The following is a 22,312-nucleotide window of genomic DNA, read 5'->3' on the forward strand; positions in this document are numbered from 1 at the left end:
CTCAAGAACATCACTGTCTCAGGAAGGGTTTGCTCAAGAACATCACTGTCACAGGAAGGGTGGGCTCATAGCAGGTTTCTATGGTATCTTATCAGCATAGCAGGTATCTACGGTACCTCATAAGCATAGCAGGTATCTACGGTACCTCATAAGCATAGCAGGTATCTATGGTACCTTATCAGCATAGCAGTTATCTATTGTACATCACAGCATAGTAGGCACTTGTGCAATAATCACTTTCCTTTCAACAGTCTTCCAACGACCTCTCACCACCACCAACTGAAGTCCCATCATCGGATCCCCATTCTCCCAGCATAGGGCAACCTGTCATCAACATCTGGCTCTGAGGAGCATTCCTCAGAGACGAGGTCTATGTCACGACTCCCACCGAAGGTGGCTCCAATGCCTGTTCGGGTGGTGCTCTGTGGTCGTCGTCGCCGGTCTACTAGCCGCCACCGATCCCTTTTTCCTGCCTGTTCGGGCGGTGCTCGGCGGTCGTCGTCGCCGGTCTACTTGCCGCCACCGATCCCTTTTTCCTGCCTGTTCGGGCGGTGCTCTGCGGTCGTCGTCGCCGGGCTACTAGCCACCACCGATCCCTTTTTCCTGCCTGTTCGGGCGGTGCTCGGCGGTCGTCGTCGCCGGGCAACTAGCCACCACCGATCCCTTTTTCCTGCCTGTTCGGGCGGTGCTCGGCGGTCGTCGTCGCCGGGCTACTAGCCGCCACCGATCCCTTTTTCCTTTTCTGTTAGTTTAGTGTTATTAGTTGCACCTGTTCCTTTTGTGTTTCTTGATTTTTGTTCTATTTAACACTGTTAGGCCCGCTTAGGTTTGTGCGGGATTTTTTGTGTTCTCTGTCGGTTGTGGATGTGTTTTTATTGTTCTCCAGATCGTTTGCCCTGTGTTTGAGCTGGTCAGTGTTTATGCGCCCTGTATTTGGCGTGACCGTTTTGTGCCAGAGAAATAAATCTACAAATCACTGAACCCTCTGCTCTCTGCGCCTGACTCCTACCCACCCCTCCTAGTAACCTGTAACAGCCAAACTATTCAATAAATTCCATATTGTAATCTGTCTCTGCTGTCATTCAGTTAAGCATGCACTCGGTTGAATTGTCTATTACTTATAATTCATGGGAAAAGATTACATTTTGTGGCAAGCTGTGACATACTGTGCTGCCAACTCCCTCTCTCTCTCCCTCTCTCTCTCTCTCTCTCTCTCTCTCTCTCTCTCTCTCTCTCTCTCTCGCTCTCTCTCTCGCTCTCTCTCTCTGTAGAGGAAGCAGGAAGCTGTCAGGAATGTCAGAGGGGGAATTGCTGAGTATCCCAGTGGTTGACAATGCCAGGAAGAAGCGTCAGAGGAACCCTCGCGATGAGAAACTCACCTCTATACCAGACAGCTTATTCTTCAAACACCTGAACACAGGAGACAAGCACACCACGTGGACCCACTGCAGGGGGTTAGTACACACACAAACACACACACACAAACACATTGGGGCTGGGCAAGATGGCCAAAATATATCACAATATTTTTCTTATTTTTTGGCAGTATTGTGGTATTTTACCGTATTTAAATGTTCTGAATATTAAAAGTTCTAAATATGTTTAATGAGTAGTGACTGACCTTAGAATGGCAACTTCTTAATTCTAAGGGATTTTACAGTTTTTCATGATTGATAAGACACTTTTAATGAAACTGGGGTCCACTTGATCTCCATCATAACCTAATGAGCACAACAGTATTATATTTTGCAAAACTGTAAGTCACTTCTCATTGCTTTCATACACACATTTTAGCAAAACAGTAAATACAACTCTCTACAAAATACGCAACACTCAGTTGAGTAAATCATGCCAAAGAAAATTAAACATTTGGTCACAGCTGAAACAAAAAACTCTCATGAATCTGAACCTCGTCTGCACATGTGCCTAACTTCTTTGCACAATTGTTCAATCAGCAATCAGTCCTTATTCATGCATAAAGAGGTCACCTCTGTTGCTGTTTGCAAGAATGTACCAAGTAAAAGGCAGAGGGCAAGGACAAATGAGAGGTAAGAGAGGCCCATAGAGGAAAATAGCTCAGCTCTCAGTTAAAATGGGAAAAGATCAAATAAGCCATTTGTTTCTGGATATTCATGATCTTGAGTGACATTGTTTCTGCATTGGTCATCTTCTGTAAAAATCATTTTAGGAAAAAATAATTAAGCCCATGCTGTGATATTATGTTTGCTTGCCTTTTATGGAGCATACTAATTTATAATTAAAGTATCAACAAATGGCACAGACATTGCTAGGGGTATATTGATAGTTGATTTGTGTCATGTATTTCATGTTTTGATGGAGGATGTTGATTTGTGTCATGTATTTCATGTTATGATGGAGGGAGTTGATTTGTGTCATGTATATCGTGTTTTGATGGGGGTAGTTGATTTGTGTCATGTATTTCATGTTTTGATGGAGGATGTTGATTTGTGTCATGTATTTCATGTTTTGATGGAGGTAGTTGATTTGTGTCATGTATTTCATGTTTTGATGGAGGATGTTGATTTGTGTCATGTATGTCATGTTGTGATGGAGGGAGTTGATTTGTGTCATGTATTTCATGTTTTGATGGAGGTAGTTGATTTGTGTCATGTATTTAATGTTTTGATGGAGGATGTTGATTTGTGTCATGTATTTCATGTTTTGATGGGGGTAGTTGATTTGTGTCATGTATATCATGTTTTGATGGGGTAGTTCATTTGTGTCATGTATTTCATGTTTTGATGGAGGATGTTGATTTGTGTCATGTATTTCATGTTTTGATGGAGGTAGTTGATTTGTGTCATGTATTTCATGTTTTGATGGAGGAAGTCAATTTGTGTCATGTATTTCATGTTTTGATGGAGGATGTTGATTTGTGTCATGTATTTCATGTTTTGATGGATGGAGTTGATTTGTGTCATGTATTTCATTTTTTGATGGAGGATGTTGATTTGTGTCATGTATAGCATGTTTTGATGGGGGTAGTTGCTTTGTCTCATGTATTTCATGTTTTGATGGAGGATGTTGATATGTGTCATGTATTTCATGTTTTGATGGAGGTAGTTGATTTGTGTCATGTATTTCATGTTTTGATGGATGTAGTTGATTTGTGTCATGTATTTCATGTTTAGATGGAGGATGTTGATTTGTGTCATGTATGTCATGTTGTGATGGAGGGAGTTGATTTGTGTCATGTATTTCATGTTTTGTTGGAGGATGTTCATATGTGTCATGTATTTCATGTTTTGATGGGGGTAGTTGATTTGTGTCATGTATATCATGTTTTGATGGGGGTAGTTGCTTTGTCTGATGTATTTCATGTTTTGATGGAGGATGTTGATTTGTGTCATGTATTTCATGTTTTGATGGAGGATGTTGATTTGTGTCATGTATTTCATGTTTTGATGGAGGTAGTTGATTTGTGTCATGTATTTCATGTTTTGATGGGGGTAGTTGATTTGTGTCATGTATTTCATGTTTTGATGGGGGTAGTTGATTTGTGTCATGTATATCATGTTTTGATGGGGGTAGTTGCTTTGTCTCACGTATTTCATGTTTTGATGGAGGATGTTGATTTGTGTCATGTATTTCATGTTTTGATGGAGGTAGTTGATTTGTGTCATGTATATCATGTTTTGATGGGGGTAGTTGCTTTGTCTCACGTATTTCATGTTTTGATGGAGGATGTTGATTTGTGTCATGTATTTCATGTTTTGATGGGGGTAGTTGATTTGTGTCATGTATATCATGTTTTGATGGGGGTAGTTGCTTTGTCTCACGTATTTCATGTTTTGATGGAGGATGTTGATTTGTGTCATGTATTTCATGTTTTGATGGAGGTAGTTGATTTGTGTCATGTATTTCATGTTTTGATGGAGGGAGTTGATTTGTGTCATGTATTTCATGTGTTGATGGAGGATGTTGATTTGTGTCATGTATTTCATGTTTTGATGGAGGATGTTGATTTGTGTCATGTATTTCATGTTTTGATGGAGGATGTTGATTTGTGTCATGTATATTATGTTTTGGTGGAGGATGTTGATTTGTGTCATGTATTTCATGTTTTGATGGAGGTAGTTGATTTGTGTCATGTATTTCATGTTTTGATGGAGGGAATTGATTTGTGTCATGTATTTCATTTTTTGATGGGGGTAGTTGATTTGTGTCATGTATATCACGTTTTGATGGGGTAGTTAATTTGTGTCATGTATTTCATGTTTTGATGGAGGTAGTTGATTTGTGTCATGTATTTCATGTTTTGATGGAGGATGTTGATTTGTGTCATGTATTTCATGTTTTGATGGAGGGAGTTGATTTGTGTCATGTATTTCATGTTTTGATGGAGGTAGTTGATTTGTGTCATGTATTTCATGTTTTGATGGAGGATGTTGATTTGTGTCATGTATTTCATGTTTTGATGGAGGGAGTTGATTTGTGTCATGTATTTCATGTTTTGATGGAGGTAGTTTATTTGTGTCATGTATTTCATGTTTTGATGGAGGATGTTGATTTGTGTCATGTATTTCATGTTTTGATGGAGGTAGTTGATTTGTGTAATGTATTTCATTTTTTGATGGGGGTAGTTGATTTGTGTCATGTATATCACGTTTTGATGGGGTAGTTAATTTGTGTCATGTATTTCATGTTTTGATGGAGGATGTTGATTTGTGTCATGTATTTCATGTTTTGATGGAGGGAGTTGATTTGTGTCATGTATTTCATGTTTTGATGGAGGTAGTTTATTTGTGTCATGTATTTCATGTTTTGATGGAGGGAGTTGATTTCTGTCATGTATTTCATTTTTTGATGGAGGATGTTGATTTGTGTCATGTATTTCATGTTTTGATGGAGGATGTTCATATGTGTCATGTATATTATGTTTTGATGGGGGTAGTTGCTTTGTCTCATGTATTTCATGTTTTGATGGAGGATGTTGATTTGTGTCATGTATTTCATGTTTTGATGGAGGGAGTTGATTTGTGTCATGTATTTCATGTTTTGATGGAGGTAGTTGATTTGTGTCATGTATTTCATGTTTTGATGGAGGTAGTTGATTTGTGTCATGTATTTCATGTTTTGATGGAGGGAGTTGATTTGTGTAATGTATTTCATGTTTTGATGGAGGTAGTTGATTTGTGTCATGTATTTCATGTTTTGATGGAGGTAGTTGATTTGTGTCATGTATTTCATGTTTTGATGTAGGATGTTGATTTGTGTCATGTATTTCATGTTTTGATGGAGGATGTTGATTTGTGTCATGTATTTCATGTTTTGATGGGGGTAGTTGATTTGTGTCATGTATATCATGTTTTGATGGGGGTAGTTGCTTTGTCTCATGTATTTCATGTTTTGATGGAGGATGTTGATTTGTGTCATGTATTTCATGTTTTGATGGAGGTAGTTGATTTGTGTCATGTATTTCATGTTTTGATGGAGGAAGTCAATTTGTGTCATGTATTTCATGTTTTGATGGAGGATGTTGATTTGTGTCATGTATTTCATGTTTTGAAGGATGGAGTTGATTTGTGTCATGTATTTCATGTTTTGATGGAGGGAGTTGATTTGTGTCATGTATTTCATGTTTTGATGGAGGATGTTGATATGTGTCATGTATTTCATGTTTTGATGGGGGTAGTTGATTTGTGTCATGTATATCCTGTTTTGATGGGGGTAGTTGCTTTCTCTCATGCATTTCATGTTTTGATGGAGGATGTTGATTTGAGTCATGTATTTCATGTTTTGATGGAGGGAGTTGATTTGTGTCATGTATTTCATGTTTTGATGGAGGTAGTTGATTTGTGTCATGTATTTCATGTTTTGATGAAGGTAGTTGATTTGTGTCATGTATTTCATGTTTTGATGGAGGATGTTGATTTGTGTCATGTATTTCATGTTTTGATGGAGGGAATTGATTTGTGTCATGTATTTCATGTTTTGATGGAGGATGTTCATATGTGTCATGTATTGCATGTTTTGATGGGGGTAGTTGATTTGTGTCATGTATAGCATGTTTTGATGGGGGTAGTTGCTTTGTCTCATGTATTTCATGTTTTGATGGAGGATGTTGATATGTGTCATGTATTTCATGTTTTGATGGGGTTAGTTGATTTTTGTCATGTATATCCTGTTTTGATGGGGGTAGTTGCTTTGTCTCATGCATTTCATGTTTTGATGGAGTATGTTGATTTGTGTCATGTATTTCCTGTTTTGATGGAGGTAGTTAATTTGTGTCATGTATTTCATGTTTTGATGGAGGATGTTGATTTGTGTCATGTATTTCATGATTTGATGGATGGAGTAGATTTGTGTCATGTATTTCATGTTTTGATGGAGGATGTTGATGTGTGTCATGTATTTCATGTTTTGATGGGGGTAGTTGATTTGTGTCATGTATATCATGTTTTGATGGGGGTAGTTGATTTGTGTCATGTATATCATGTTTTGATCGGGGTAGTTGATATGTGTCATGTATTTCATGTTTTGATGGATGTAGTTGATTTGTGTCATTTATTTCATGTTTTGATGGAGGTAGTTGATTTGTGTCATGTATTTCATGTTTTGATGGAGGGAGTTGATTTGTGTCATGTATTTCATGTTTTGATGGAGGGAGTTGATTTGTGTCATGTATTTCATGTTTTGATGGAGGATGTTGATATGTGTCATGTATTTCATGTTTTGATGGAGGGAGTTGATTTGTGTCATGTATTTCATGTTTTGATGGAGGATGTTGATTTGTGTCATGTATTTCATGTTTTGATGGAGGATGTTGATTTGTGTCATCAATCAAATTTCAATCAAATTTATTTTATATAGCCCTTCGTACATCAGCTGATATCTCAAAGTGCTGTACAGAAACCCAGCCTAAAACCCCAAACAGCAAGCAATGCAGGTGAAGAAGCACATGTTTTGATGGGGGTAGTTGATTTGTGTCATGTATTTCATGTTTTGATGGAGGTAGTTGATTTGTGTCATGTATTTCATGATTTGATGGAGGATGTTGATTTGTGTCATGTATTCATGATTTGATGGATGGAGTAGATTTGTGTCATGTATTTCATGTTTTGATGGAGGATGTTGATGTGTGTCATGTATTTCATGTTTTGATGGGGGTAGTTGATTTGTGTCATGTATATCATGTTTTGATGGGGGTAGTTGATTTGTGTCATGTATTTCATTTTTTGATGGAGGGAGTTGATTTGTGTCATGTATTTCATGTTTTGATGGATGTAGTTGATTTGTGTCATTTATTTCATGTTTTGATGGAGGTAGTTGATTTGTGTCATGTATTTCATGTTTTGATGGAGGGAGTTGATTTGTGTCATGTGTTTCATGTTTTGATGGAGGGAGTTGATTTGTGTCATGTATTTCATGTTTTGATGGAGGATGTTGATTTGTGTCATGTATTTCATGTTTTGATGGAGGATGTTGATTTGTGTCATGTATTTCATGTTTTGATGGAGGTAGTTGATTTGTGTCATGTATTTCATGATTTGATGGAGGATGTTGATTTGTGTCATGTATTCATGATTTGATGGATGGAGTAGATTTGTGTCATGTATTTCATGTTTTGATGGAGGATGTTGATGTGTGTCATGTATTTCATGTTTTGATGGGGGTAGTTGATTTGTGTCATGTATATCATGTTTTGATGGGGGTAGTTGATTTGTCTCATGTATTTCATGTTTTGATGGAGGATGTTGATTTGTGTCATGTATTTCATGTTTTGATGGAGGGAGTTGATTTGTGTCATGTATTTCATGTTTTGATGGAGGTAGTTGATTTGTGTCATGTATTTCATGTTTTGATGGAGGATGTTGATTTGTGTCATGTATTTCATGTTTTGATGGAGGGAGTTGATTTGTGTCACGTATTTCATGTTTTGATGGAGGTAGTTGATTTGTGTCATGTATTTCATGTTTTGATGGAGGGAGTTGATTTGTGTCATGTATTTCATGATTTGATGGAGGTAGTTGATTTGTGTCATGTATTTCATGTTTTGATGGATTATGTTGATATATGTCATGTATTTCATGTTTTGATGGAGGTAGTTGATTTGTGTCATGTATTTCATGTTTTGATGGATGATGTTGATTTGTGTCATGTATTTCATGTTTTGATGGATGGAGTTGATTTGTGTCATGTATTTCATGTTTTGATGGAGGATGTTGATATGTGTCATGTATTTCATGTTTTGATGGAGGTAGTTGATTTGTGTCATGTATTTCATGTTTTGATGGAGGATGTTGATTTGTGTCATGTATTTCATGTTTTGATGGAGGATGTTGATTTGTGTCATGTATTTCATGTTTTGATGGGGGTAGTTGATTTGTGTCATGTATATCATGTTTTGATGGGGGTAGTTGCTTTGTCTCATGTATTTCATGTTTTGATGGAGGATGTTGATTTGTGTCATGTATTTCATGTTTTGATGGAGGTAGTTGATTTGTGTCATGTATTTCATGTTTTGATGGAGGAAGTCAATTTGTGTCATGTATTTCATGTTTTGATGGAGGATGTTGATTTGTGTCATGTATTTCATGTTTTGATGGAGGATGTTGATTTGAGTCATGTATTTCATGTTTTGATGGGGGTAGTTGATTTGTGTCATGTATATCCTGTTTTGATGGGGGTAGTTGCTTTCTCTCATGCATTTCATGTTTTGATGGAGGATGTTGATTTGAGTCATGTATTTCATGTTTTGATGGAGGGAGTTGATTTGTGTCATGTATTTCATGTTTTGATGGAGGTAGTTGATTTGTGTCATGTATTTCATGTTTTGATGAAGGTAGTTGATTTGTGTCATGTATTTCATGTTTTGATGGAGGATGTTGATTTGTGTCATGTATTTCATGTTTTGATGGAGGGAATTGATTTGTGTCATGTATTTCATGTTTTGATGGAGGATGTTCATATGTGTCATGTATTTCATGTTTTGATGGGGGTAGTTGATTTGTGTCATGTATAGCATGTTTTGATGGGGGTAGTTGCTTTGTCTCATGTATTTCATGTTTTGATGGAGGATGTTGATATGTGTCATGTATTTCATGTTTTGATGGGGTTAGTTGATTTTTGTCATGTATATCCTGTTTTGATGGGGGTAGTTGCTTTGTCTCATGCATTTCATGTTTTGATGGAGGATGTTGATTTGTGTCATGTATTTCCTGTTTTGATGGAGGTAGTTAATTTGTGTCATGTATTTCATGATTTGATGGAGGATGTTGATTTGTGTCATGTATTCATGATTTGATGGATGGAGTAGATTTGTGTCATGTATTTCATGTTTTGATGGAGGATGTTGATGTGTGTCATGTATTTCATGTTTTGATGGGGGTAGTTGATTTGTGTCATGTATATCATGTTTTGATGGGGGTAGTTGATTTGTCTCATGTATTTCATGTTTTGATGGAGGATGTTGATTTGTGTCATGTATTTCATGTTTTGATGGAGGGAGTTGATTTGTGTCATGTGTTTCATGTTTTGATGGAGGTAGTTGATTTGTGTCATGTATTTCATGTTTTGATGGAGGATGTTGATTTGTGTCATGTATTTCATGTTTTGATGGAGGGAGTTGATTTGTGTCACGTATTTCATGTTTTGATGGAGGTAGTTGATTTGTGTCATGTATTTCATGTTTTGATGGAGGGAGTTGATTTGTGTCATGTATTTCATGATTTGATGGAGGTAGTTGATTTGTGTCATGTATTTCATGTTTTGATGGATTATGTTGATATATGTCATGTATTTCATGTTTTGATGGAGGTAGTTGATTTGTGTCATGTATTTCATGTTTTGATGGATGATGTTGATTTGTGTCATGTATTTCATGTTTTGATGGATGGAGTTGATTTGTGTCATGTATTTCATGTTTTGATGGAGGATGTTGATATGTGTCATGTATTTCATGTTTTGATGGAGGTAGTTGATTTGTGTCATGTATTTCATGTTTTGATGGAGGATGTTGATTTGTGTCATGTATTTCATGTTTTGATGGAGGATGTTGATTTGTGTCATGTATTTCATGTTTTGATGGGGGTAGTTGCTTTGTCTCATGTATTTCATGTTTTGATGGAGGATGTTGATTTGTGTCATGTATTTCATGTTTTGATGGAGGTAGTTGATTTGTGTCATGTATTTCATGTTTTGATGGAGGAAGTCAATTTGTGTCATGTATTTCATGTTTTGATGGAGGATGTTGATTTGTGTCATGTATTTCATGTTTTGATGGAGGATGTTGATTTGAGTCATGTATTTCATGTTTTGATGGGGGTAGTTGATTTGTGTCATGTATATCCTGTTTTGATGGGGGTAGTTGCTTTCTCTCATGCATTTCATGTTTTGATGGAGGATGTTGATTTGAGTCATGTATTTCATGTTTTGATGGAGGCAGTTGATTTGTGTCATGTATTTCATGTTTTGATGGAGGTAGTTGGTTTGTGTCATGTATTTCATGTTTTGATGAAGGTAGTTGATTTGTGTCATGTATTTCATGTTTTGATGGAGGATGTTGATTTGTGTCATGTATTTCATGTTTTGATGGAGGGAATTGATTTGTGTCATGTATTTCATGTTTTGATGGAGGATGTTCATATGTGTCATGTATTTCATGTTTTGATGGGGGTAGTTGATTTGTCTCATGTATTTCATGTTTTGATGGAGGATGTTGATATGTGTCATGTATTTCATGTTTTGATGGGGTTAGTTGATTTTTGTCATGTATATCCTGTTTTGATGGGGGTAGTTGCTTTGTCTCATGCATTTCATGTTTTGATGGAGGATGTTGATTTGTGTCATGTATTTCCTGTTTTGATGGAGGTAGTTAATTTGTGTCATGTATTTCATGTTTTGATGGAGGATGTTGATTTGTGTCATGTATTTCATGTTTTGATGGAGGATGTTGATTTGTGTCATTTATTTCATGTTTTGATGGAGGTAGTTGATTTGTGTCATGTATTTCATGTTTTGATGGAGGGAGTTGATTTGTGTCATGTATTTCATGATTTGATGGAGGATGTTGATTTGTGTCATGTATTCATGATTTGATGGATGGAGTAGATTTGTGTCATGTATTTCATGTTTTGATGGAGGATGTTGATGTGTGTCATGTATTTCATGTTTTGATGGGGGTAGTTGATTTGTGTCATGTATATCATGTTTTGATGGGGGTAGTTGATTTGTGTCATGTATATCATGTTTTGATCGGGGTAGTTCATATGTGTCGTGTATTTCATGTTTTGATGGATGTAGTTGATTTGTGTCATTTATTTCATGTTTTGATGGAGGTAGTTGATTTGTGTCATGTATTTCATGTTTTGATGGAGGGAGTTGATTTGTGTCATGTATTTCATGTTTTGATGGAGGATGTTGATTTGTGTCATGTATTTCATGTTTTGATGGAGGTAGTTAATTTGTGTCATGTATTTCATGTTTTGATGGAGGGAGTTGATTTGTGTCATGTATTTCATGTTTTGATGGAGGGAGTTGATTTGTGTCATGTATTTCATGTTTTGATGGAGGATGTTGATTTGTGTCATGTATTTCATGTTTTGATGGAGGATGTTGATTTGTGTCATGTATTCATGATTTGATGGATGGAGTAGATTTGTGTCATGTATTTCATGTTTTGATGGAGGGAGTTGATTTGTGTCATGTATTTCATGTTTTGATGGAGGATGTTGATATGTGTCATGTATTTCATGTTTTGATGGAGGGAGTTGATTTGTGTCATGTATTTCATGTTTTGATGGAGGGAATTGATTTGTGTCATGTATTTCATGTTTTGATGGAGGATGTTCATATGTGTCATGTATTTCATGTTTTGATGGGGGTAGTTGATTTGTGTCATGTATAGCATGTTTTGATGGGGGTAGTTGCTTTGTCTCATGTATTTCATGTTTTGATGGAGGATGTTGATATGTGTCATGTATTTCATGTTTTGATGGGGTTAGTTGATTTTTGTCATGTATATCCTGTTTTGATGGGGGTAGTTGCTTTGTCTCATGCATTTCATGTTTTGATGGAGGATGTTGATTTGTGTCATGTATTTCCTGTTTTGATGGAGGTAGTTAATTTGTGTCATGTATTTCATGTTTTGATGGAGGATGTTGATTTGTGTCATGTATTTCATGTTTTGATGGAGGATGTTGATTTGTGTCATTTATTTCATGTTTTGATGGAGGTAGTTGATTTGTGTCATGTATTTCATGTTTTGATGGAGGGAGTTGATTTGTGTCATGTATTTCATGATTTGATGGAGGATGTTGATTTGTGTCATGTATTCATGATTTGATGGATGGAGTAGATTTGTGTCATGTATTTCATGTTTTGATGGAGGATGTTCATATGTGTCATGTATTTCATGTTTTGATGGGGGTAGTTGATTTGTGTCATGTATAGCATGTTTTGATGGGGGTAGTTGCTTTGTCTCATGTATTTCATGTTTTGATGGAGGATGTTGATATGTGTCATGTATTTCATGTTTTGATGGGGTTAGTTGATTTTTGTCATGTATATCCTGTTTTGATGGGGGTAGTTGCTTTGTCTCATGCATTTCATGTTTTGATGGAGGATGTTGATTTGTGTCATGTATTTCCTGTTTTGATGGAGGTAGTTAATTTGTGTCATGTATTTCATGTTTTGATGGAGGATGTTGATTTGTGTCATGTATTTCATGTTTTGATGGAGGATGTTGATTTGTGTCATGTATTTCATGTTTTGATGGAGGATGTTGATGTGTGTCATGTATTCATGATTTGATGGATGGAGTAGATTTGTGTCATGTATTTCATGTTTTGATGGAGGATGTTGATGTGTGTCATGTATTTCATGTTTTGATGGGGGTAGTTGATTTGTGTCATGTATATCATGTTTTGATGGGGGTAGTTGATTTGTGTCATGTATATCATGTTTTGATCGGGGTAGTTGATATGTGTCATGTATTTCATGTTTTGATGGATGTAGTTGATTTGTGTCATTTATTTCATGTTTTGATGGAGGTAGTTGATTTGTGTCATGTATTTCATGTTTTGATGGAGGATGTTGATATGTGTCATGTATTTCATGTTTTGATGGAGGGAGTTGATTTGTGTCATGTATTTCATGTTTTGATGGAGGATGTTGATTTGTGTCATGTATTTCATGTTTTGATGGAGGATGTTGATTTGTGTCATGTATTCATGATTTGATGGATGGAGTAGATTTGTGTCATGTATTTCATGTTTTGATGGAGGATGTTGATGTGTGTCATGTATTTCATGTTTTGATGGGGGTAGTTGATTTGTGTCATGTATATCATGTTTTGATGGGGGTAGTTGATTTGTCTCATGTATTTCATGTTTTGATGGAGGATGTTGATTTGTGTCATGTATTTCATGTTTTGATGGAGGGAGTTGATTTGTGTCATGTATTTCATGTTTTGATGGAGGTAGTTGATTTGTGTCATGTATTTCATGTTTTGATGGAGGATGTTGATTTGTGTCATGTATTTCATGTTTTGATGGAGGGAGTTGATTTGTGTCACGTATTTCATGTTTTGATGGAGGTAGTTGATTTGTGTCATGTATTTCATGTTTTGATGGAGGGAGTTGATTTGTGTCATGTATTTCATGTTTTGATGGAGGGAGTTGATTTGTGTCATGTATTTCATATTTTGATGGAGGGAGTTGATTTGTGTCATGTATTTCATGTTTTGATGGAGGGAGTTGATTTGTGTCATGTATTTCATGTTTTGATGGAGGTAGTTGATTTGTGTCATGTATTTCATGTTTTGATGGATTATGTTGATATATGTCATGTATTTCATGTTTTGATGGAGGTAGTTGATTTGTGTCATGTATTTCATGTTTTGATGGAGGATGTTGATATGTGTCATGTATTTCATGTTTTGATGGGGTAGTTGATTTGTGTCATGTATATCATGTTTTGATGGGGGTAGTTGATTTGTTTCATGTATTTCATGTTTTGATGGAGGATGTTGATTTGTGTCATGTATTTCATGTTTTGATGGAGGATGTTGATTTGTGTCATGTATTTCATGTTTTTATGGAGGGAGTTGATTTGTGTCATGTATTTCATGTTTTGATGGACGTTGTTTATTTGAGTTAAGTATTTCATGTTTTGATGGAGGGAGTTGATTTGTCTCATGTATTTCATGTTTTGATGGATGTAGTTGATTTGTGTCATGTATTTCATGTTTAGATGGAGGGAGTTGATTTCTGTCATGTATTTCATTTTTTGATGGAGGATGTTGATTTGTGTCATGTATTTCATGTTTTGATGGAGGATGTTGATTTGTGTCATGTATTTCATGTTTTGATGGAGGGAGTTGATTTGTGTCATGTATATCCTGTTTTGATGGAGGGAGTTGATTTGTGTCATGTATTTCATGTTTTGATGGAGGGAGTTGATTTGTGTCATGTATTTCATGTTTTGATGGAGGTAGTTGATTTGTGTCATGTATTTCATGTTTTGATGGAGGATGTTGATTTGTGTCATGTATTTCATGTTTTGATGGAGGGAGTTGATTTGTGTCATGTATTTCATGTTTTGATGGAGGATGTTGATTTGTGTCATGTATTTCATGTTTTGATGGAGGGAGTTGATTTTTGTCATGTATTTCATGTTTTGATGGAGGGAGTTGATTTGTGTCATGTATTTCATGTTTTGATGGAGGGAGTTGATTTGTGTCATGTATTTCATGTTTTGATGGAGGATGTTGACTTGTGTCATGTATTTCATGTTTTGATGGAGGGAGTTGATTTTTGTCATGTATTTCATGTTTTGATGGAGGGAGTTGATTTGTGTCATGTATTTCATGTTTTGATGGAGGTAGTTGATTTGTGTCATGTATTTCATGTTTTGATGGAGGTAGTTGATTTGTGTCATGTATTTCATGTTTTGATGGAGGATGTTGATTTGTGCCTTGTATTTCATGTTTTGATGGAGGTATTTGATGGACATGAGGCTTAGCCACGTAACACACCACTTAGACCTACTGACTTAAAAGCTTGTGTCTAGTTTGACTGTTATGAACCAACCTATATGCTATGGTAGGGACTGGTCAGCTGCTATCAAATGCTATCAGATGGTATCAAAGGTTTCCAGTAAGCACTTTTCCTGGTATGTGTATTTGTGCTGATATTCTCTCCATCTCTCCCCTCTCAGGTGTCTGACTCAGTGAGTGGACAGACGGTGGTGGATCCTAAAGGTTACCTCACTGACCTCAACTCTATGATCCCCACACACGAAGGAGACATCAGGGGAGTAGCCCCGGAGAATAAGCACACACACACACATTTGGACACACATTTGTTGCGTATCTGTATCTCTGTCTGTATTGTTGACTGTCTTTTTGTGTGTGTTTGTGTGTGTGTATTGACATTAAGAAGCCCCCACCCCCCACCACCACCACCTGGATCACCTTGGCCAGGCTAGAGGAGGAGACTGGTAAACTACAGATGACCAGGAACCTCATCATGAAGGGCATCAATATGTGTCCCAAGGTAACATGCGCACGCACACAATGTATAGTAGCTTTTTGAAATACACTTCTGACTTCCCATGGTGTGTATCTGTATATTTTGGTTGGTGTATGAGATGAAATGAGGCCTTCAGTTTCTCCACCAGTCAGTGTCAGCGTTGGTCTGGTTAGATCTACAGACATTAGGGGTGGGCTGGCCTGACTACCCTGCGTTAGATTATCGGTCTAAACTGCTTTACCTCATTGGTGGTGTGACTAATTGATGTGAATCAGCAGCATTGTCAAGAGTGAACCTCCAAGTAAGCATTTCATTGTAATGTGTACCATGTGTATCATGTGCATATGACAAATAAACATGACTTGTGTGTGAGATTAATGTGTGTGTTTTGTCCCCAGAGTGAGGATGTGTGGCTGGAGTCTGCCAGGCTGGAGCTAGGAGACACAGCCAAGGCCGTGGTGGCCTAGGCGTTGTGTCACCTCCCCACGTCTGTACGCATCTACATCAGAGCTGCTGTGCTGGAGACCGATGTCAGGGCCAAGAAACGTGTCCTCAGGAAGGGTGAGTGACTGTCTGTGCCCTGTCAAAGCTACAATGATGCAAACCAGTTTCTCACACCTGTCCAGAGAGATCACTCCAGATTCAAGTCAAATTTGGCATTAAAACCACTGGAGGCAACAATAAAAAACAACTCATGATGAGTGCCCAGATTGAACCAATGGTCTGTGGAGCAGGAGCCTGCTTCTTAGACCACTGCAGCATCCGTGAGTTATCAAGGCGAGTCTTAATAAATAGCTCAACTTAAGCCAATGAACTTCAGCCCCCCGTCATTTGAGTGACCGCTAGCTAGATGAACACACAGCAGAGCAAGAGAACGATGACGTGATGCACATATATGCACAAAATATGCAATTTTCAGGGACTCATGAGCACTGCTTTCAGAACTACAGGCTAAAAAGTATACAAAAGTACCAGAGAATCTCTTAACCCATTCTGAATGAACAACTTTACAACCGTAAAGTACCAGAGAATATCTTAACCCATTCTGAATGAATGACTTTACAACCGTAAAGTACCAGAGAATCTCTTAACCCATTCTGAATTAATGACTTTACACCCGTAAAGTACCAGATAATCTCTTAACCCATTCTGAATTAACGACTTTACAACCGTAAAGTACCAGAGAATCTCTCAACCCATTCTGAATGAACGACTTTACAACCGTAAAGTACCAGAGAATCTCTTAACCCATTCTGAATGAACGACTGTACAACCGTAAAGTACCAGAGAATCTCTCAACCCATTCTGAATAAATGACTTTACAACCGTAAAGTTCCGGAGCTCGTGAGGGATGTGTACAGGACTTCGCCATTAGGGTCAACAGTGAGCACTATTACCATCAAGTACTGTATTCTTGGGTTTTGCTCGGGTGTTGTGGATGGGGATGGCTGATGGGCGTAAGCTATGAGCTCCGGCCCCGAGGGTGTCTGTGTTCAATCCCAGTAATAGGCACTTGATTTTGTAACTTTGAAATATGTCGTTTGGAGAAAGGTGGAAAAGCGTCTAATTCTGCAGTGCGACTGAGAGCTTCTTGTCTGCTGTTGAGCTTGGACTATCGATAGAAGGAAAGGAAGACTGAGAGAAGAGGGAAATAAATAGTTCCACAAACCATCGCTCCAGTTCAATTCGTTTCTTATCCCAAATGACACTTGTAGTGTTTGACGCCCCCCCCCCCCCCCCCCCCCCCCCATGTACACCCCGTCATGGTGTCAATGCCGTGTAAGCCCTGATCCATTACACAGTGCAGTTCCCAGCAGCATTCCTCTGTGACAGAGATGGATGTTATGCATAATATGAAAGTGTTAGCAGCCTACATACATGTCTGGGCTTCCCTCTTTCTGTCTGACTGTATTTCACCAAAGAAAGAAAAAAGCCTTCTGTATTTCTCCATCACAGTGTGCCTCTCCAGGCTATTAGGCAATGTGTTGATATTAGCATGGCAATTGCCATGATTACATTACGAAATAAAGTGTTTCTGCAGCGATGTGTGTCAAGTCAAGTACAGGGAGTAGGCACTGCAGAGCTGAAATAAACACTGACTTGATCCAGCTTTAAAGAGACAAGGTCATATCATAATGTCCCCCAGGACAGTCTATTTAAAGGTCTACCCACTCATAAATCAGAGATTATTGAAGAGATCCATCTTTAAATGGTAGAGGAGCCCTGGTCGTGTTTTGTAAGAAGACTGGGGACATAGTGTATCCATATAGATCTGTAGTTTTATTTTATAGGCCTCTTCACTCAAGTGGCACTTGCATTCCACTGGCCTGCCTGTTTGGCACAGGATACACATGGTACACAGTACATGTGTAACAGCTCTGGAGAATGTATCTGTGGAAGACTGCTGTGGAGCTGTGGCTGGCGAGGTTGGAATGTATGAGAACGCTAGACGTGTCGTGAACAGACGTGTCGTGAACAAGGCCCAGGATAAACATCCCTATGGACTGTCACATATGGATCACTGCCGCCAAGTTGGAGGAGGCCAAAGAGAACACTCAAATGGTGGAGAAGAGAACAGTGTATAGTGGTGAGAATCTAGAGCAGGAAACACAGGTGTGCTCCAAAGTTCTGTGTGGTCCACTTCCAGCTCTTGGTATTTTCCTGTGACCCACTGAATAAACCAAACAGTCTTGAGCAGCCATAATCCAAAAGCATTCTGCTGCAACCCAGCATTTTCAAAACCTCTAATTCTCTTCACCTTTTACCCAAATGTTTTCTGCGTTGCCCTTGACTCCACTATGTAAAATGATACTACGGCCACTCCCTCTCTTCAGAGGTGCTGGCATGCCAGAGTAATATGGCACAATTGTTTCCTCTATCTTATTTTATCTCTGCAGCACATAACAAGCAGCAGCAGACTGCACTTAAACACTGACCTGCGTGTGTGTGTGCAGGTCAGTGACTGATGTCTTACTGATCTCTGTGCAGTTCAGTGCAATTCACCTCAACTTGCACTTACTGTTTCACAACTAGGCCTTTGACCGCAATTATCTCTCTAATTCCTTTCCTTTTTTCACTTCTGACTTTCCTCTTTTCCCTCTGACTTTTCATGGCTCTAAAGTAAAGTGGATGTACAGTGGCCATCTACTGTTCTCTGGCACAGGGATGGGAGTTACAGTTTATTGGAGAGCACTGGGGGAAACATTAAGCACAGGGAGATGGCACTGCAGAGCAAGATCAAACACTGGCTTGATCCATCTCAAAAGAGAAAAGATCATGTCATAATTTCCCCCAGCACAGCGTCTACCCACCCATAAATCAGAGATGATTTAATGCTTGTGATTGTAAGAGGATGGGGACATGATGTTTCCACATGATTCGTTCTGTTGTTTTGTAGGCCTCTTCACTCAAGTGGCTCCACCATTCCACTGGCCTGCAAGACTGTACTAGGCACGGGTCACAAGTTCTCTCTCTTCTTCACTAGGCTCAACAGTGAGCACTATTACCATCAGCTAATGTATTCTTGGGTTGAGTGTGACAAGGCAGGCAACGTGCCAGGCGGTGATCCGGGTATCGGCATCGAGGAGGAGAGCTGTAAACACACCTGGATGGAGGATGCAGAGAGCGTAAGAATGATGACCATATACCTGCAACCTCTCACTACCCAAATGTACCAAATGCCCAATACTCAGATTACATTAGGAACATTTGGTATATCCACAGTTTGATACATTATTTGTAATTCGTTTTTATTTCAGTGTCTCCCACGGGGTGTTGGTGTGTGTAATGTGACTGTTGTTGTGTTTCAGTGTGTGTCCCATGGGTACTGGAGTGTGCCCGTGCCATCTATGCCCACCCCCTGCAGATGTTCCTCAGAAAAATGAGTGTGTGGCTCAGGTCATCTTACTTCGAAAATAACCATGGCACCAGGTGTGTGTGTGTGTGTGTGTGTGTGTGTGTGTGTGTGTGTGTGTGTGCGCGCGCGGGCGTGTGTGTGTGTGTGTGTGTGTGTGTGTGTGTGTGTGTGTGTGTGTGTGTGTGTGTGTGTGTGTGTGTGTGTGTGTGTGTGTGTGTGTCTGTGTGTGTGTGTCTGTGTGTGTGAAAGCAGAAGTTGAATCAAATGACTACGTGCATTGTAAACTAGAATATTTCAGAGTGGATATCTTCACTGTGGCAATTTTTCATTGGCAGGTGACTCAATAGAAGCCAATTAATTTGATTGGTCGCTTTTCTAGGAGTCCGTCTTGTCTTAATGTATAATAGTGATTATATTCACCCTCTTAATGATCCCATTTGGTTAGTTGTGATCAATCACTTTTCAAGCCTCTCTTTCCTCTCATACTCTCTCAATTACTTATTATTAAATCTCTCCCTCTTCCCCCTTTCGTCACTCCTCCCTCTATCTTTCCCCACATCTCCCTCTCATTTCACTTCCTTTCTATCTCTCCATACCTCACCCTCTTACTTCTCCTCCATCCCTCCCCATCCCAGAGAGTCTCTGGAGGCTGCAGAGGGTGGTGGCTCACTGTCCCAAAGCTGACGTCCTGTGGCTGTTGGGGACCAAGTCCAAGTGGCTGGCTGAGAACGTGCCTGCTGCTTGCAGCATTCTGGCTCTGGCCTTCCAGGTGAGAGAGGAACAATGAGCTTGCTAGCTTGAGTAAACATGCTTATTCCAATGTTATCTTTCTTTCTTAACAATAGGGTACACAGCAAAGTGCAAACCAAGATTTGATACAAGCAAAACACCTTTCTCCCTTTGTGTCCAGGCTAACCCTAACAGTGAAGAGATATGGTTGGCTGCTGTGAAGCTGGAGTCTGAGAATAATGAAAATGAAGCCTGTCGGCTATTGGCCAAGGATGTAGCAGTGCTCCTACTTCCAGGGTGAGTGTGGGTGGATGTGGTTGGGTGTGTGATGGAAGATATAAAATATGGTGTGTGCATATTCACATGTGTGAGAGATGACAGGGATTTGAGTTGAGTTGGGGGGGAATGTCCTGCTACTACACTGTATGTAACTATAACCTTTAACTGTTAGCCTTAGCCAAGACTCCACTATTGATACAGCAAGGTTAATCAGAGTGAGTCCCCTTAGTCATCCATCTTAGTTTGCACAACATCAGTGGCGGTGGGGAGTTAAAGAAGAGATTGAGGGCCCCAAGGGGATAATTTGGCTTGTCAGAAGGGCCCACTGGGAGATATAAATAATATACTGTAGGCCTATAACCGCATACACAGTTTTCTCAGTCATTTACTATAAAAGGTCAATTTCAATCTGGAAGCTGGTGGCTGTGTTAGGTGTGTAGGGGTTGCCTCTTAGTCAGGCAGAACAGCAGGAATTGGTAAGGGTGAGATGGACCTGACCTCAGAGAGGAAGTATTATATGAAGTTAATGGGGCGTTATACAGTAGCAGTCTTCTCCATACACCCATGCCCAGACTTGCTAGATTCATAACTAGATAGGAAACCACCATAGTGCTGTCTGTTACCAGGAAATCGATCAATGCCCTTGTTTGGCAAGAAAAACTGAGATTCGCTGCTGTAGTCAGCAGAAACTGTCAAGGACTGATGCTATGCCTGAGGATGTTAGCACTTGCAACTTTGAAACATGCCATTAACCTTTTTGGGATAGGGGGCAGCATTTTCACTTTTGGATGAATAGCGTGCCCTTAGTGAACTTCCTCCTACTCTGTCCCAGATGCTAATATATGCATACTATTAGTAGTATTGGATAGAAAACACTCTGAAGTTTCTAAAACTGTTTGAATGATATCTATGAGTATAACAGAACTCATATGGCTGGCGAAAACCTGAGAAAAATCCAACCAGGAAGTGGGACATCTGAGGTTTGTAGTTTTTCAAAGCTTGGCCTACACATTAAGATATGGATGAGGTTGCACTTCCTATGGCTTCCACTAGATGTCAACCGTCTTTTGAAACTTGAATGAGGATTCTACTATAAAGGAGGGGCTCATGAGACCTCTGAGTCAGTGGTCTGGCAGAGAGCCTTGGTCTCATGACGCGCGTTCCCAACAGAGTTACCTCGTGTTCCAGTGCCTTTTCTGAAGACAGAGGAATTCTCCGGTTGGAATATTATTGATGTTTTATGTTAAAAACATCCTAACGATTGATTCCATACATCGTTTGACATGTTTCTATAGGACTGTAACGGAACTTTTCGAGTTTTTGTCTGGATGAAATGCTCACGCCTCATGAAGATGGATTACTGGGCTGAACACGCTAACAACAAGTGGATATTTGGACATAAATGATGGAACGTTATGGAACAAATCAGTAATTATTGTTGAACTGGGATTCCTGGGAGTGCCTTCTGATGAAGATCATTAAAGGTAAGGGAATATTTATGGTGTTATTTCTAACTTCTGTTGACACCAAAATGTATATTTCTCTGGCTGGATTGGGCTTTAAGCGTGGTACTATGCTTTCTCCGTAAAGTTTTTTTGAAATCTGACACAGCGGTTTCATTAAGGAGAAGTCTATCTTTAATTCTGTGAATAACAAAGTCACCAGATGTTTTGGAATCAAAACATTACTGCACGTAACGCGCCAATGTAAACTGAGATTTTGGATATAAATAAGCACATTATCGAACAAAACATACATATATTGTGTAACATGATGTCCTATGAGTGTCATCTGATGAAGATCATCAAAGGTTAGTGATTAATTTTAGCTATATTTCTGCTTATTGTGACTCCTATCTTAGGCTGGAAAAAATGGCTGTGTGTTTTTTCGACTTGGCTATGACCTAACATATGTTGTGCTTTAGCTGTAAAGCATTTTTGAAATCGGACACGAT

General features: G+C 38.7%; 1 pseudogene; it reads left to right on the forward strand.

The window, feature by feature from the left end:
• The first annotated feature begins 1,293 nt into the window (after positions 1–1,293).
• Positions 1,294–22,312, forward strand: part of LOC110509204 — a 31,634-nt pseudogene continuing 10,615 nt past the window's right edge.

Source organism: Oncorhynchus mykiss, chromosome 28 (genome assembly GCF_013265735.2).
Source record: "Oncorhynchus mykiss isolate Arlee chromosome 28, USDA_OmykA_1.1, whole genome shotgun sequence".
NCBI lineage: Eukaryota > Metazoa > Chordata > Actinopteri > Salmoniformes > Salmonidae > Oncorhynchus > Oncorhynchus mykiss.